At 35.4% G+C, this 13,000-nt stretch overlaps 1 pseudogene; it reads left to right on the forward strand.

The window, feature by feature from the left end:
* The first annotated feature begins 4,559 nt into the window (after window positions 1-4,559).
* Window positions 4,560-12,766, forward strand: LOC125197833 (annotated as a pseudogene).
* The last annotated feature ends 234 nt before the right edge of the window (window positions 12,767-13,000 follow it).

The raw sequence follows: 13,000 nt of genomic DNA on the forward strand, positions 1-13,000 counted from the left end.
AATGCAGATGCGTTTTTTGCACCAATTCCCCTCTTTTCAGTGGCAAGCGCTTGAAGTTTAAGATAAACCTGTAGCGGTATGGATATGAACTGCAGGAAAGCGCAGTGATGAGAAGCGAAAACGAGAATAGAAGGATCGGAGAAGAATTGAAGCAACACTGACCGATGATTTTAAGGTGCGGAGCTCCACCTGAGTGAACTGGTTCTGGAGCCATGGATCGGAAACCAGGACAAATATATTGAGAGTTAAGAAAATTGTGAAGTACTACTATGTAATGCTACCACGAGAAAATTGTGCAGTATAAAAGGTAAATTGGTTGATATATTGAGAAAAATATATTAGTACTATTTTTTGTGGTATAAAAGGTAAATTAGTTCATTTGTTGATGACGGACTATAAATTTGATTTTGTTGGATTAATCGACCTTATTCATATACAGGTAAATTAATATGATTAAAGAAAAAATTTGAGTAATACAGTATTAGATTTGAGTAAATTAATGTGATTAAAGAAAAAATTTTGAGTAATACAGTATTAGGAAATAAAGTAAGAATATAACACTAATCAATTTCTTTATATATATGATTGCTTGCTGATAGAGAAATTGTTGAAACTTAACTGCCTTCGTCTGTTATACATAAACAAGTCGTAAAATATATTAATGGTAACTTATTATGATTACTTTACATTTGTACACGAGGAATAAAAATATAATTAAAACTAGTATGCAATTGATTAGTTCCAATCAGTAAGGAATTTTACTCACTGATTGATGGTCTTAACGAAAGTAAGCTGTTTTCTGAAAAAAAGGAGGAATAATTATTTGTTGGACTTTTAAATGATTATATCTGTATTAAAATAATTTTATATGTTATTAAGGGACCATAAATTCCATATTTTAATGCCTAAATGATTTTAAAGCATGTACTTAATCTTTTGTTTACTGCTGTAAATAATTAGGGTTGATTCACAGCCAACATAATCAACACAACGTCGTGGCCACTCATTTTTCATATTTTTAAAAGAAAAAATGTACTACTACTATGGTTACTCATTTATTTGTTTATTTGTGGTAACTCAAATTTTAATGGTTCTAGGAAAATCGTCTTATCAACTAAAATTGTATTTTATCGCCTAAACTTGAAACTCAAGAAAAATCTTGATTAAATTTGATTCAGTATAATTGCTTAGGACTTGAACAATCTCGTCGTTATGGAATTTTCGCACACCAATTAAGCAAGAAAATAATATATTTCTTTAACAATTGTGGATGAAATGAAAGTATCAACTTTCTTGAGAATTGCTGATTTTCTCCTATTTAAGGGTATCACTGACATTTGATATGAAAAATGATAGAAAAACACAATTTCATCGTAATGGTTGTAAAAAATATTTTAGTTACCAAAATTTAATTTCTCTTCAATTAATAAGTTGTTATAGAAATGTGGAAAAAACTTGATTGACAAACATTTTATAAATTAGTTGTTTGGGAGGACCTAAGAAGTCCAATGAGATGACTATTTTGTCGCAAGGTGTAAACCAAGTTTTTTAATGTCATTTCCCAAATTCAAACCCCACCATCCGAAAATATGGCTTCCTTTTCTCAAAAGTTTGAATTGATAAACGACCCACCTAAATCAACATTATTTATATTTAATGGATATGATGTAAAACATTATTCAAGTTCTTATGTACAATATTTTTCAAACAATCCGTTATGGAGTACAATATTTTAAAAAATAATAGTACTTATAAAAAGAAATGAAGTGTGAAATCACAGCAACTGTGGAATCATCGAATTGTCTTATAAAACAAGATTTTCACAATTTATTAATAAAAACAGTAGCAAGCTTTGCAAAAACAATTTATTTAAAAGCTCAATCATACACTCTCTTAATCATATTTAATGACTAACCATGCATGTGCTCTCTCTTTTATTCTTTCTCTGCAACACCATGTGCTTCACCTTTTGCTCCAACAAGAGCAAAGCTGACCCCCAACAGATGCAGCATCATATCGTCCCCAAACACAACATACAATAAGGAAAATACAAACCGATCTGGCCGAAAGCACTACAAAAACTGAATGGCCCTTCAACCGGTGGTGTAAGCGGGCGAGCTCTTTCAAGCAAAGTGCTCCCACAAACCATGTTTGGAGTGGCCAACCCCAACATATGAATCATTAGAAGGGTCTTCATGAAGTGTGGATCAACAGTAGGTCCAACAGCACACATGGCTCTGCCACAATTTGCAATTTCAGTCATCATTGCTATTTGATACTGATTCAATACAACTCAACAAGCATTCCAATCCTAAATCAACTTTATCATTGCAAATTATGCATCAACACAAAATCTTCCAGCAGCTCATCACCCTTTAATATACTCCTATTTTTTTTCCCATCCTAAAATATTTAAGGGATCAGATAAAGAAGCAAGGCTTTACAACGTGACCTGTTTTAACGAAGTTGTATCATTTTTACCAAACCTGTAGGAAATTTTATTTGAAGAGATATATCTCTCTACCTTATTCTGAGCAGCAGAGAAAAAGCATAATATGTACTATAAAGAGACAGATAGGAAAGTGTGCAGTGCATTGGCCAAAATACCGAAAGTGGCAACTTTCCATATTTTCAAGGTGGACCTCACCCGGGTCTTATGCGGCTACAAAAAAAAAAATGATACCTATGTTTTTTTTCAATGTGACCATATTCAGTTGCCTTAGGATTACTACATCAACAGAAATTCTCATTGTTATGAAGACTACCAATGGTCAATTTGTAAAACATCCTTTGCAGCTAAGGTAATTGTTTTTTCTTAGGATGGTTGGTAAATAAGGCTGATCATGTACATGGAAAATGGTATCACCCCTTTATATTGTGATGAGGAGAAACCACTTGCAGAACTGGTCTGCTGTGGCATTTTCTTCAAAATTTGCAGTAAATTTTGATGAGTTTGTTGACATCAAAGTTGAATAGTTTAGCATCTTCCCAATGAAATATAGACTGCAGAATTTCAAGAGGATGTCTGATATCATTAATGTTTTTTGATACAGTATCATGTAGGCTTTTCTGCTTTGAGAGGTGAAAAACTAAATGTTTTTCATCTGTCCAAAACATTGAGAATTCTCTCCCTCAGATGAAATCATTTCTGTTTTCCCAAATTCTACACACCCCATCTTAAATAACTTTAAAACACTGCTACCTTTAGTTATAAAAAACATCAAGTTGATCAGCACACTTTAAGATAAATAAATGCAAGAATGCTGTGCATGATTTTTTTTCTATGCTCGTTTTTTTGTGTGTGTGTGGAGAGGCGAGAGACCCTTCTAGATGTTTTGTGATTCCAAGTATATCCTTTATATATGCCACCCAATATCTGACTTTTGTAAAAAGATTATGAATAAAAACATCTTTTGACATTCAATCTTAAACTGATGCACCGCCTAGCTCACGAGGTTCTTATAAGCAGATTCAGTCTATAGAACAGAGTTTGCCCCTTTTGATACTCCAGAAGGCCTTTTATTTCAAAACCATCTTCATTTCAAATTATCTCACCTTCATCTCTTCCTTGCATTAAATTTATCGTGTCCCCCCTGGTCTTAGTTAGTGAGAATAATGTCATACTACTACTTAAGCTGAAAAAATGGACCTCTGATTCAGGTAGTGTAAGAGACCACAATTATATCTTTCATCCAGTATTCCGCGGCCCATCATGTTCCTGGCTTCTTCTGTGATCGAAACAAGCCTTGTAAGTAGCTTTCGATCAAGGATGACAGGTCGAGATTCCATTGTCTGCACAACAATAATATGAATGAGATGCATGACCACAAAATTATGAGCATTCCTTAAAGCTAACTTCAATAATGCCCACTCTCAAAACTGCAAGAAACACTAAGCATAGAGAGAAGTTCAACGGACAGATTCCCTGGACTCGGTACCAGTTCTTTCTCCGAGCATGTTGAATTTCAGCATACCAATGCAAATTAATCACAAATATCAAGGTACTACAACAAGCTTTACGGGATAGTATAGACGATGAAGATTTGTCCAGCACTAAGCAATTAGGAATATTACTTCAAGTTATGATGCCAATTAAACAAGGTACCATTCTTTAATCTATAATCATAAAAACACAAGTATTGAGCAGCATCATAGCAGTGACTTCCATGCTCTAGTGTTTACTTTAGTCATTCCACAGCGGAAAAATAACAGGAATGCTCATATCTAAATACTCCTAGTATGTTCGAGGTGAGAGATTTCGAATTTGGAATTAATTTCGTGACTTTTGAAATTTGAGATTAAATTTGTTGACCCTTCAAAAAATCCCTTATCTTGAAAAATTCGCATGTCTTGATCATATATTTCGAAAGATCAGCAAATTTAATCCCTAAAATTTCAAAAGGTCAGGAAAATTAATCTCAAATTCTGGTGAGGTGGAAGTGGAGTGCTGATAGCGTCAGAGAAAAATTGATTGTTTTGAATAAGAAAGATTAGTGGAGCATAGGCCATGGTTGAAAGAACACAAATCGCTGCTCACTCTCTACTTTCTTAACTCAATCCCTCTGTAAATAATACCTACATTTATATAAATAGAAACTGTAGTACAGTATTTCATAAACCCTCTTTCATTCTTAAACCTCACCAAACCCAATCAAACATAACATAGCGAAAATCAAAGAACCGCCGCGCTAAAACGTCCTCTTTAATTAATCCCAGAAGAAGAAGAAGAAGAAATTCCAACTAACCGTCTAAGATGTACTTCAGATTTCGACGGCTGCATCGTGTTTCCCAAGTTTTTCCGAGGATTTATCCCGGTAAAGAATCAACTCATTCTCCATTTTATGTTGTAAAAGAGAGTATTTTGCTTTTGGATACTTGGAATTTGCGATTCATTTCTTGCTTTTTCTACTTTAAAGCTGCCTTTTACCAGTCCTCTACAACGGGCATCGATGTTTTAACCGACGGCGGCGGCGCTGCAGCTTCATTATGCAAGGGGTTTGGTTTAGCTGGCCTTCATTGGCAGAGGTTAGGAATTCTTCGAGATTTTCTTTGGGATTTGATGTTTTAATTTTCTATTTCTGTTTAATGCGAAACTCGATTTTCATTCCTCACTTGCTCTCTCTATAGACTGCTTGATGAAATGTTTATTATCCTAACTCATTGGTGACACTGACAGCCCTTTTCAGGTATTCAACTCGATCAAGGAGGAAAGATAAGGCGGTCAACACTTTGTCCTTTATTCGGTCTTTGCTTCATCAGCCTAGAGGTGAGATTGAGTTCTTATCTGTTATGGAAACATCAGTGCACACACTAAGAATGAACACACTGAATGTGATGAGATACAATGCCATTTTTCTCATTACATGCTTATAGAGATAGCAGCCACTCTTCTGAACATTCTCTATATAATTAATCATTTCATCTCAATAGCTTTTAATTTGACACCCACTTTTGGTTTTCACCTGTTTGATGCACATCTAATCATGTTTGGAGTTTGAGGAAAATAATGACAAACTTCTCATCGATCTAGCCTATATATGGAATCTGTTGGATAGAAGAGAGGAATAGCATCATAGTCTGAATCCTTGTTAGTTGATACTGTTTTCAGTTAGCTGTTCTTTTAAGGTTTGGAAATAAGCCTAGGCATTGAATGATTCTGAATTGTCTATGCTTAAGGAAAAGGGTTAGTGTTTCTGAAGAAATAGAGAGTTGACACTTGACAGTCTTTGAATGGTATGAAATCTTTAAAGAAGGTTCAATAGTCTTTTCTGACCTTCCAAATAGCCTTGCAAAAGACAGAGCAAATTCATCTTTGAGTAACATGCATATTGCTACAATGAATTGGTGAACCCCATAAACTGTTGTATCAGTTGGTGAGACTGTTCATCTAGCATGAAATGGGAGTTGGTTATCTGATAAATTTCTGTCAGTTTGTCTAGGATTAGTTGAGTAGGATTTCAGGCTATGCTTGAAACTGTGTAAGAAGTGGCTACTGGCTAGACAAAATTTTGGGAATTTCTGAAAACCAGGTTATCATGTACTTGTTGATCTTATTTATGTCCATAAGCATCAACATTCGTAGTCAGGCACTGTGGGTGCAATCAGATGAGTAGAATATAGCTTTGTACATTGTAACTGAGAATTTGGGAAGTCCTTTAGTGTGTTTTTTGCCAGGTGAAAGACAACAAAATGCAGCAGTGGCATCATATGATTAAAAAGCTCTGCTCAGATGTGTGATTCATTTTGTTTCCCAACTGTCTGCATAATTCTGTCTATTTTATCAAGATGCTCAACTTACTATTATAGTTAGTATTTAGTAAGAGACAATAATAAGATACTTATGTTGACCATCAAAGCTTTTCTAAAGAAATTGAAAGGATGCAGACTTGTTCAAAATGTTGGGAGATGCATTTTGAATGTTAGATTCATCTAGAGTATTTTCTCCCTTTGGATCACTACCCCTCTTTTCAGATAACTGTTGGGTGGCAACTGTACCAAAGAAACTTGAGTTCTCCATGTCTTTAAAGATTTGAAAAACGACCAATCTCTGACATTGTTGAAAGAAATATCCAAATTCCAAATGCCTGTATGTTTCTTTATGGTATGTTTTGTTATGGCATCATTCTAGGAGTTGAACCACCTGTTTCTTTAGTGTTGATTTCCTGCTATTCTCAAGATATTACCATACTATTATCTATCTATAGCAATATTTGGTTTACTGCTACTCCCTATAGCTCAATTTTGAGAGTTTTGCAAACCCCTTTCTGAATTGGTGAAATAGAGTGTAACACTGATTATTACAGGACCTTCTCACTTCTGGTTGAATACGGCTCCAGGAAGGGAAAATATGATTAAGGGAGATGGGGTTTTCCTAGTTGTTGTTGTTCGATATAATGGAGGATCATTTGAAGCTAATCAAAATACTACCAAAATGATTGAAAAGGCAAAATCACTTCAGCAGAGGTATAATACATTGGCAAATTAGTGTCCTTAAAAGTTAAAACAATTGGTATGTGTAGAACAATTGGGGTTTTATTACCGGCTCATATGATGTTGCAGATATCCTCACCTTCAAGTTATTGCTTTGCAACTCTGTCCATCAGTATGTCTGGATGATATTTCTTCACATCTTTGGAAAATCACCAAGGATTACATTACTTTTCCTATCTTGTTGTCAAACAAGAATATTCCTGAGGTTTGTCACTTATTGGAACCTGATATGGTTAAATTGATAGCAAGGTTGTGTAACTCGCATTTATCTGAAAATTCTTAAATTTACATGTAACCTGCGTGTTAATATAGTTATTGTGGTGGATGAAACCCTTAAGAAAGATGATGAGTTTAAAAGTTCGTACTACAATTTTTTATTTTGACAAGCAGAATTTGTTTTGGCTGCTCTATAAAGTTGAGAAGAGTATTACATGGACTACTATTCCAATTGATTCTTGCATTATCACAGGTCATTGTAGTGAAGGCCACATCTATCTTGACTATATAGTGATTAGAATCCTTCCCATCACCTTTTAGATCATGTGTCTTTTCAACTATCTAAATGTTACATGTATTGATATTCACATTTTGAATTCCTCTAGCTGCCTTGGATTTTTTAATTTCACAGTGGAATATGAAGTTTATTAGAAATTTTTGTTGAGCTCTACTGGGCCGGTTACAATTAATTGAGAATTAGAAAAGTAACTCAACCTTGATTTTTGTACTTTCAAGCACATAACATGTTTCTTATGTGAACAATAGTGTAATGGGATGTTTATACTCAAAATTTTTATGCTGCTCGACAATGTAAATATTTTTTATAGGTATGCATTGTCTAATAGCCAGTTAGTACTTAGTAGCCTGTTTACATTCAATTCCTTTTGTTTATTTCTTTAATTTTTCTGTTATAGGAGACAAATGTCCCCTGCTTCTTATTGTCAAAAGGTTTTCAGAATCCAACAATGTACCCTGGAAAGGATGTGGATCTTATGGTTCTTCACAAAGGTACTCAAGCTTATCTTTTTTCCTTATATTTGAGAGAGCTAATTACTATCAATGTGTTTGCTTCATTTTCTTCTTGGTTTCAAGTTTCTTGCTGTAGTTTTGATGCTCAATCATTTTCTGATGGGACTTAAAGTGTTTGATAGTTAATTTCTCATTCTCTTTATTGCTGGCATATTCGCAGCTATTAATGATTTCAATGCTGATATTAGCAAGGACACTAATGTCGTTGATGTGAAAAGCACTTGGAACAAGCCCATTGAAGTTTTTAAGGAACCAGATGTTTGTTCTGCTTGCGAACTTATTATTTTCCTTCCCAGGTAGGCGCTTCTTGTACTTGGTATAGAGGTTACACTAGGTATAATTTATTGAGGGATAGGAAAAGAAAAATAGAGACAAGTGTTTAGATGAATAGAAAATAGAAGGCACGTCAGGTTTGTAAGCACTAAGCAGAGAATCCAAATGGCTTAGCTTCATAAAAGTGCATACATTGTGCTTGGTAATCCAAAGTGTATGAATTTTCCAGCCTCAAACTGTTCTTTTTATGTTTGTGTAAAGACGGGTTACAAGAACATTCTGGTGTGATTCATATTAATCTTCATTCTTATTTTTGCAGCATGCATTTCAGCTGATGCGGGTGGCAATCGGCTATTCCTTTCTGATGTTAATCATCACAGGATTATTGTGCTCAACAGCAATGGAAATATTTTGGATGCGGTATGTAGTGGATTGCACTTCTTAGTTTTAGGCTTTTTTGTGTAAAATAATCCAGTGTGCTATAAAGGGAATGCATAATGAAAATTTGTTTTATCCTCCCAGATTGGTTCTTCTCCTGGTTTTGAAGATGGAGAGTTTGAAATGGCAAAGTTGATGAGACCGGCAGCTTCTTTCTATGATTCTTCTGAAGATTGCCTATATTTCGTGGATTCTGAGGTAAACCTCTTATGCGTCTCTCAGTTACTTTTTGTTACAAAAATCATGATAGGCCATCTAGCAAACATATAATAGAGGGAATCACTTTAGTGAAGAGAAGAAATGAATATGATTGCATTACACAGTGTAGAGCTTCCTAGACAAGGTTCTCAGATTTGTGCATTTTAGTAATGTATATTCTGTTAAACCTGATTGCAATCAATTTCAATTTGATGAGACAAAGTTCAGCTAAGTAGCAGAAAGGGCAGCTGCCTTTTATAGGTGAGAATGCAATTTGAATAATGAAGTATTAAGGGGCATTCTCAACAGTCAACACCTTAAGTGTAGCTTCAAGTGATCAAGTGTTTCTTGTCCATGGGCATTTCCTAATGGCCAAAGCTTTATGATGTTTAAAAAGCTTTCTGGTTTGTAGAGAGTAGAATAAAGAATAAACTAGGACAGAGGCAATTAACAAATATTAATTGTGAGATTTTGTGACTGAGTATGAAATTTTAATTCATCATAGAAATGATGAAATGCAGTTAGCACTCAATTCTGATCAGATTTCTAGCAACAATTGACCTTACCCAGCTCTTGCTGGTTTACAGAGTTTAGTGACTTTCTTTTCAACTGGTCTTTTAAAAGGTCGTATTTTATAAAACAAGATTATCTGACGAATCCCGACGAACCAATATGATGGGGTCTAATGATGCATTAACTGCTACGAGAAACCTTTTGCAATTAAAATAAAGTAACCTTTTGCAATAACTTTATAGTATGAATTACATGCTTTGACGATTGATTCCAGTTCTAAAAATTAGAACGGTTGATTCAGTCCAAAATCAGACCATTGGTTCTGGTTACGGTTCTAAAATTTGTGGAACCATAATCATAAAAAAAAATTGAAAACCCAATAAAACTAGTAGAAACCAGGGTAAATTCCATCTTGAAAAAATTGCTGATTTTGAATTGAAATGAGAATTATTACTTAACATTTCAAAACCAGGCTCGCAAAATGCCGTGTAGGTTACATTTACAATTGTCTTGGAATCGTAACCGTCGTCGATTTTGTAACTAGAGGGATTGGTATATCATGAGAATCTACAAAATAATACTCCCTCCGTCCGTGAATAAGAGTCATGTTTTTCTATTTTGGTCTAACTTCATATATCATTTTTCATTTTAAGTGGCTAAGGTTTTATTCCTATGTTTTTTACCCGTTCTTCTCATTTAATTGAGGATTTGATATGTCGAATTCTGCAATAATCTCCAGCTTTCTCAGTTGTTAGTAGAAAGGTTTTTATAAGTTTTGTTGTTTTGCTCTTTGTCACCAATTTTGTCTTCTCTAGTAATTTTTCAAAGTTTATGCCTCTATGTTGGGTTGATGAATTTTCTCTTTTCACCAAAGAATCATGCCATCAGGAGGGCTGATATGGAGGCTAGGGTTGTGGAGACTGTTTTTCCAGTAAGTGGTGGTAGTCAGAAGAAGGGTTTGTGGGAGTGGATTGTAGATAAGATATGGAGTAAAAGGAGTATAAAGATGAAGTCGGAAGAGTATGATCCTGCATCACTCTTGTTCCCTTGGCATCTTCTAAAGTCATCAGAAAATGATATATTTGTACTCAATCAAAGGTAAATCACAACTCATATTTATTTCATCAGTCAATATCGATATCATCCATGGTAATATTTCAGAAATAACATTTCGGCAGAAAATGGCTTATATAATACTCCTTTTACTACTTTTTAATTAAAATTTCTCTTCTGCTAAATATTGTTAGAGAAAAAAATGGTCCTGGCTGATGAATCATGAGGATTTAGTGAACTCCAGTTGACGTGATTGTATACCTTCATTAACATGAAACTATCGATGCCAGTCTAATTCATCTTTCGATCACTTTTCTATGTAGCTTTGGAACTCTGTGGATTGTAGATTTGAAATCAGGGCTTATCAGAGATGTTATAGAAGGTATTGACCTTTTAACCTTTTATTATTCTTATTGACATGTTTACTATCCCTGCACCCCACTGACTTCTTACTGCCTCAAAGAATCTTCAAAAATTTTGGAGATTTGTGGGCAGATGATTCTTGAGAAATGTGAGCCACTGCAGCAGTTGCCTGCGCATTGGTTGAAGCAGCAAGTTGATACAAATTGTTCGCTGGAGGAAATCCAATATGGCGGTCTAATGTCATCAGTTACCTCTTATCAGGATGATGTAGTATTCTATGATGAAGGTACCGAGACTTGTTCTTGTTTTTAATTGTTTTATTAGAGGGAAGGTTTTTGGAGGATAGATGCTCATAAGTTTATCACTGAAGTTGGCCAGAGAGTGGTTAAATTCAACGAAGGATCTGGATCAGCCACTCCCTTGTCTTTGTCGAACTTTGAGAACCTTGGACTTCCTTATTGGCTCACATCATCTATTGAGAAGATATATTCTGTGTAAGTACGAATATTGGTAGAAAAATAGACTTGCTTTCTACACTCCTGGTGTTTAACTTACGGACTGTTGCAGAGATAGTCAACCAGAAGTAGACCTAGATCATTCAGAGTGTTTCCGCCTGTTGCCAGGTATTTGTTCTTTATGGGTGCAAGTACAGTTTTTCAGTCAATTCAACAATAAAATTGTTGATTATTTGGTTATTCCACTTGCATTCAATTCATCTTCTATCTAGCTTCGTCTGTGTATGCATAGCGAGTCCTGAAACAATCTTTTGTTTTCTTAAATTATTCGATCTTTCCTTTAAATCACCTGTTTGAAATCTTGAATGTCTCAGCTTGGCTATGTCTGATCCCGGTTACCCCTGCACGTTTTGGCATTTATTAACAGTTGCACTATGAACCTAACACTGGTCCGTTCATGCCTTCAAATATCTCAGGGAGAGTTGACATAGAGTTGATCGTTGATATTCCTGAATACGCTGATCTAATAGAGCAACCGCAACAAGGATGCATATGGTGTCAGGCTAGAGGGGCAGCATCTGAAATCTCAAGGGTAGAGAGACAAACTGTGCCGTCACAGAAGGTATCGATTTCTGCTTGAGTTGTACTTGTCTTCATTTCTGTAGTCGACAACGCATACCCTAGGCTTCTAGTTTTGAATTTCAAAGTGCTTCAGGTGAGTGCGACGCAAAAGTTTTATGATGACCTTGATAGCCTTATCTTTACAACACCTGGAGAAGAATCAGCTACAGAAGCAGAAAGCCAGCCCTCTGGCGAGGAGTTGCAAGAAGGTAGAGTCCGCATTGGTTGCACAATCAACACTAGTCCCGGAACAAGTGAGGTACACATCTCGTTCGTTCTTTCGTGCATTGTTCTTGAACACAAGGTTGCTGCTTGTATATCTTATCTGCCTCCATTGTTGGTTTAGGCTGTTATTTACGCTGCACTGTACTTGAGGCTGAAGAAGAATTTGAATTCTCAAGGCGATAGCCAAGAGATCAAAGCAGTGAAGATAGCCGACATTTTGGAGCCCAAGAGGAAATCTAGCAGAGACATGCTCATTAAGCTCCTGATGATGTCGGAGAGAGAGTTGGAAGACGTCGTTTTTATGAGACCTCTTAACGTCAGGCTCAAGTTCAACTGCGACCTCCACCCTAAAGGAGAGCACTCGAAGGAAATAGTTGTAACCGATTCAACTGTGGAAGCTCGCGTTACCCTTAAGTAACCGGATTTCAAGTTTATCGTCTCGTTTCTGAGGTGAGGGTGGTGGTGGTGACGTTTCAATAAGGCTGCATCTATAATGATTTCATCATCTTCTTCACCATTTACTTAAATTATTTGTCACAATTATCTGGGTTTATTTGAATTCCCCAAAAAAATTAATTTCAAGCTCGAATAAGCTCCGGTGATTTTGCGTATCAAGCATGCGATATCAAACATAGGCTCAGTAATCTACGACTCGGGTTTTCTCATAATAAATTTCGCACAAATATTTTGAAGAGTAAAGGCCAAAATTAGTCCTGAACATATGACCATTTTACCTTTTTGGTCTTAAACTTTGTCTTTTGAATTTTTTGGTCCTGCACATATGATAATTTGATCATTTTGGTCCTCCGTCAATAGTTCCGTTAAAAACTAACGGTCAACCCAAT

This window comes from Salvia hispanica, unplaced genomic scaffold (assembly GCF_023119035.1).
Source record: "Salvia hispanica cultivar TCC Black 2014 unplaced genomic scaffold, UniMelb_Shisp_WGS_1.0 HiC_scaffold_1021, whole genome shotgun sequence".
Taxonomy (NCBI): Eukaryota; Viridiplantae; Streptophyta; class Magnoliopsida; order Lamiales; family Lamiaceae; genus Salvia; species Salvia hispanica.